Here is a 5,683-nt window from a genome sequence, read left to right on the forward strand (position 1 = left end):
GGACGGCGCGGGGAGGAAGGGGAGAGTGTGTGTGTGTGTGAGAGTGTGTGTGTGTGCGTGCGCGTGTGTGTGTTGTGCGCGCGCGCGAACAGGGAGAGAGGGAGAGGGGGAGAGAGAGAGAAGAGGACAGGGAGAGCGCAGAGAGGAAAACTGCAGAAAACCACAGGGAAAGTACGGTACCGCCTCAGATCTTTTCATTTTTTTTTCCCCAAAAACTTACTTCTAGTTCATTTTCCCATCACTCCCGGCTCCTGCCTAACTGGGTCTTGTCGGAGACGTTTGGCATGGCGCTCTAGCTTTTGTTCCTTTTAATTCCGCGGCCTCCCTCTCCTCTGCCCGCCGATTACAGCACCCCGAAGGCTTCCTGCTAACGTCCAAGGGCAGCAAGCTCTGCAGACGGTACCATTGCCGGGCTAAATTTTTTATTAAGTGGCACTTTCTTTTCTGCGCAGATCCAGCAACCTTGTCAATACTCATTTTTTTTCCAGGAACAGAAGAGACCAGCTTAACTCAGAGCACACTCCCTCCCAGCGGTGCGGACAAGTGGCCCCCCCGAGAGTCTTTGGGGGCCGCGGCGGAATCGGGAGGGAGGAAGTGAAGAGAGAGTCATTTGGGTCCGATGTAACCAAGGGCATGTGTGTGTGTGTGTGTGTATGTGTGCGCGCGCGCGCGCGCGACGAGTGTGCGTCTCCAAAGTGGATCTTACTCAGAGCTGGGAAGCACAGGAGGGAAAGAGGGGGAGAAAGAAGTTGCCGGGCGAGGAGGAGTGGCCGGCGCTCACAGCCCAGCTTTGTTGTGGTCGCCCGAGGCGCAGCGGCTGGCCGCGGTAACGCCTGCTAATGGCTGTGTTAATTACACAGGGGCGATTTCGCGGGGTCAGGAAGATGGGGCCAGCTCCGAAAGAACTTTTCCAAAAAGGAAAAGGAAAGGAAAGGAACTACCCCACACCGTTTGGGTGGAAACTAGTTGTTGTCGGTGCCTGGTCCTCCCTGGCCCAAGCTGCACCAGGCTTCACCTCTGCGCCGCTGGTTTCCCGGCGGCCGCGCGTCAATCACTACGGGCCCGGAGTTGGGGGCGGAGCCACGGTCACCCCGCGCGAGCCGCGCAGCCTAGCAGCCCCCGCCGCGCCTCGGCACCTTGTGGCGCGGCCCGGCCGGGACAGGCGCTGGAAGCGCGCCCTGTCCCCAACTTCTCGCTCTCGCCCTCCGAGTGCCTGGCCCAGAGAGTGGAAAACGGACTGTTGTTCTCCCACAGCCGCAACCCTCCCCAACTTGGAACCCATTCTGGGAAGTGGAGAGTAGAGTGTCTTCCGCGCGCCGCGTCTATCCGACTTTCCCGGGGAGGGAGGGTGGGGTGGGGAAGGTTGATTAGAGAGAATAAAGTACTGTGTGTGCGTGTGTGTGCGGTGTGTGTGTGAGAGAAGAGAGAGAGAAAGCGGGGAGGAGGGCGGTGGGAGGGCTCTTGTTTTTGGCCCCCTTTCCATTTTCCCTGCTTCACTGTAAGCTTTCGAGCAACAGAAACTAGGCTAAGATTGCAGACTGCAGAGACTCCAAGCGGAGTCGGAGAAATTTGGCCTCGTTTTAATAGGGCTGAGGAATGAACTCGGGAGGTCAATAAAGCCCTCCAAAAATGATGAATGATTGAGCACCTGTGATGATGATAGTGATTACCAGAGCAATTAAACAGTTTGATTAAATGAGCCATCATAACAATGATGTCTGCGGGAAATCGGCCCTCACATATAAAGAAAGATAGTGCGAAGGGGCTGGCAGAGGCGCGGATAGCGCGACGGCAGGGAGAGGGGCTGCGGGCCGCGAGGTTTCTGCCCAGTGGCCCGAGCAGGGACGGCCGGACTCACGGAGCTTCAGGGAGGAGAGTGTAGCCCAGGTTTTCAGCCACTCTTTTTGCCCGGCTTCAAGCCTGCTAGAGCCGACGGGTAGGAAATCTGAAGGTTGGGGGGAGGGTACTTCCTCCTCGTATTTTTTTTTCCTAGAAGAACTCCAAGATTAAAAGTATCCTTCTTATTTGTTGCTGAGTTGCTCGTCGACATTTAAGAGAAGGTGAGTAAAAAAGAAAAGAAGATGAAAGAGAAAAGAAAAAGTTGGTCTCCAGAATTTTATTTCAATCAGTTACGCGAATTCAGTTTAGCCGGGACCGGGAGGTTTGAGAGGGCGGCGGGGTGGGGAGGGGAAAAAACCACCGTCTGCTCTCGCCGCGGAGCGTTTTCGACTTTGCAAAGCTGTTGATGTTGGTGGGTCCAAGTTCCCGGTGCAGCGCCGCTGGCTGAGAAGTTTGTACTCAGTTTTTACTCTTCTAATTATTGTTAAATTAAATTTAGGAATTTAAGTTTATCGTCGCCAATAGGATTATTGTTGTTTCAAATGTCTTGTTCAATAAGTGCCAGTTACGTTTCTTTTTAAAGGAGACTCCTCAGTGTCCTTGATAAACCTTTTTTGTAAAGATCAACTTCATGCGGAACTTCTGCCTTGCAGGGTTTAAACATTCAACATTGCTACCTTCTGTTTCTTTTTCTGTTTTTACAGTGATACTGTAAAGTGAGTTAGCATCTCTATAGCTTTCATTTAGAAAAACTTAAGTCGCATTTCTAGAAAACGTTCCTTCCCTGGCAGTGTGAGTAAAACAATTCAGACAGATTGATGATTTCTATATTTTTTCTTTCTTTCTTTTATTTTCTTTTCTTTTATTTTCTTTTCTTTTTTTTTTTTTTTCTGAGACGGAATCTCGCCGTGTCGCCCAGGCTGCAGTGCAGTGGCGCGATCTCGGCTCACTGCAACCTCCGCCTCCCGGATTCAAGCGATTCTCCAGCCTCAGCCTCTTGAGTAGCTGGGATTACAGGCGCGCGCCACCACGCCTGGCAAATTTTTTGTGTCTTTAGTAGATACGGGAGTTTCACCATGTTGGCCAGGCTGGTCTCGAACTCTTGACCGCCTCGGCCTCTCAAAGTGCTCGAATTACAGGCGTGAGCCATCACACCCGGCCGATTTCTATAATTTCAAACAATCGTAAGCTAATAATGAGTTGATTATCCGGTGATAATCTTGGGTTTTACAAAAAAAGAAAAGTTTAAACTTTCTTTTCGTGTGTCTTCATCAGATGCAGAAGGCATTTTTAACCTTAACGCCTTTCTCTCTTTTTCATATTCTTAACTTCTTTTGCATTTTATTGAATACATTAAAGCAAACAACAGGGACAATATGGTTAGGTGTAGGAGGGAGAGAGAAATATGACATTTTAAGATATTGTCAAAAAATCATATTTAACTTCAACGACTTTTAGTTTAAAAAGTGTGAGAGTGTTAAAAGTGCATTCCTACTGGAGGAAATCTGTCTTTTAAAAATTTACCAGTTGTCTCAGGGGAGAACCCAGAATTTCTTTGAACGAAAGAGATCTTACTTACCTAGTTGCATGTCACTTATGAAACTGTTAGTTTAAAATAGAAGTCCTAGTGTAGTGGATTACACACGAGGAGATCAAGTTGGAGTCGATTCAAGGTATTGGTTCTTGGTCAGTCTGATGAATTCAAAGGACTGTTACCTTTAATCAGCGACTTGCTGGTGTTTTATTAATAGAGCTGAAAAAAGCTCATCTAACATTTAAGAATTTCCTGGTTTCCCCCATCCCCAATTTTCCAGTCCAATAGAAGCGATTCCAAAGGAGTAGAGTACCCGCACTTTCTGATTTCCATCCTGGTGGCATTTCGCTAATGCCCCATTGTCAGCGTTGGCACTCCCACCCAGGCTTCCAGGCTCATCTGCTCTCCCACATTTGGGGTGAAAGGAAAGTAGGTGGGGCAGGCCCGGGAGACAGGCACGAAATGGGGGTCGCAGGAGGTGGCACACACCTCCGTCAACAGTCAGCTCCTTCTGCCCAGGCTGGAAATGGTTTTAACAGGCGGTAAAATTTCATCTTGCGGTGTCAAATTGGGGTCATTTTGGGGTTAGAGTTCTCAGTGTCCGAGAGGAGCTGTCCAGCTGCGTGGGGACTCATTAACTGCAAAAGATCTGTTTCAGGAAAAACAATTCAAAGACAATCAGAAGGCTAAAGACCCTCTACAGATCGCATTTTACAAGTGCCCCGGAACAAATATGGATGGTGAAACCTATTTCTTCAGAATCCCAAATCAGCTGCTTAGCTCTGGAGTGGGGGTGGGGGTACTGCATAAAAAAGAGGTGAAAAGGAGGGGACCAAGTGGGTGGGGACCAATGGAAGGGGAATCGGGCCTCTCAAATTTAAGAGTCTGTTTTAATCACCTCTTTCTTATTGAAGCAACCCCAAGACTTCTGAAAACTGCTACTTTTCTATTTTTCCTTTTCTTTTTTGAGCCAACATGGAATGCCATTATAGGTAACATTTAAGATTTAAAAGGAATAATTGAATTCCACTATAGTCCCTTAATTTGAAGGCTATTGGCTTTATGGGGGAGTGTTTAATTTGAACCAAGCATTTATGAACCCAGACTCTAGGTGACTGCCCACACTCCTTAAGGAGCTTGTGTAGCTGTTTATTTTTCTTTTTCTTGAAAGTTATAGATTCTCAGCACAGATAACTTCAAATTCCTCAGAACTGTGAAGTCCGAAGTGTTAATCTGTGTATTAAAATTGCCAGGTTTAAATCCTTTTTGTCTTCTTACAACAGTTAGAACAATTGACATCTTGCTACAGAAGCAAATGAATCCAACCTTCATCTTATTTGTAACTTTATTTAATGTTTTAATTTGGAATATTTTAAAGCAGATCTTTAAAAACTGTGTAAGGTTAATTTTTATTCCGGGAGGGAAGTTCTATTTACTGGTTTTGAAAAAAAGACATGAATTATTACTTTGATTTTCAAAATTCCTTCAGGTAAAAGGAAAATTCAGGTTTAAAAAGAGAAACTAGATATGTGAAATGCCAGGGATTTTAGGATAAAACCAAGTCAATACTTAAAGTATCATTTGAAAGAAGTTTTATTTCTCGCATTACTGAACTGAGCAAGTAAAAGTGATCAAAGATATGTTATTCTTTCTCCATCTCTCTCTATCTCTGGACTCCACCTCTGTCACTAGGTCTTCTCATTCTATCCCCAGCACTTCTCTTTGGGTTCTGAATGACACAGTGATTTTTTTTTTTTTTTTTGTAGTCTAGTTATTTTCTCCAAGCTTCTCAGAGTGTTTCTAAATCGTTATTCAAGGAGTTTGATTTCAGCCCTGCAGAAACAGCCCTGAGCCCAGCATCCCTGGGACAAAGGCAGAAGGGGCTATCTTCTGCCCAAGACCTGCTGGCTGACAGTTGGAATTTTTGATACATATTTTATTTGGCGTTTCCAATAACGTGTTTGTCTCTCCTTCTCCACCCCTTGCAGCCATCTATTACTTTTAAAACATCCCATCTCCATATACATCGGCTCATCCTTGTGAATTGTTCTTGACCTTCACAGCAGTGTAGCCAGCAGCTCTCAAAGTTAGCCTAGAAATAATTCCACTGGCTTCCTTACCTGTTAACTTGACTCACTCTTCCTAGCTGGGATCAACAGAGGGAAGGGGACTTTTTTGTTTCCTTTTGTTGTTGCTGTTGTTGTTGTTGGTGGTGGTGGTGGTGGTGGTGGTGGTGGTGGTTTTTGGTCCTTTGGTCCTTTTCCCACTTAAGCTTTCTATAATAATTTGTTCTCTGCCTCCTCCCATTAA

The 5,683-nt window shown here is 46.3% G+C and overlaps 1 protein-coding gene across 3 annotated transcripts in view; it reads right to left on the reverse strand.

Moving 5' to 3' along the window:
* The window catches only part of MEIS2 (Meis homeobox 2), a 221,002-nt gene extending 220,274 nt beyond the window's left edge, over positions 1-728 (reverse strand). For 2 of the 3 annotated variants that reach the window (XM_017887763.1, XM_017887759.1), the window contains exon 1: positions 221-649. The gene's annotated coding sequence lies outside the window, so the exon portion shown is untranslated. Of the gene's footprint in view, positions 1-220 lie in introns of all 3 variants that reach the window. The other variant, XM_017887762.1, reaches the window with a different exon arrangement.
* Positions 729-5,683: the final 4,955 nt, after the last annotated feature.

The sequence above is a fragment of the Rhinopithecus bieti genome, unplaced genomic scaffold (genome assembly GCF_001698545.2).
Source record: "Rhinopithecus bieti isolate Rb0 unplaced genomic scaffold, ASM169854v2 scaffold_17812, whole genome shotgun sequence".
Taxonomy (NCBI): domain Eukaryota; kingdom Metazoa; phylum Chordata; class Mammalia; order Primates; family Cercopithecidae; genus Rhinopithecus; species Rhinopithecus bieti.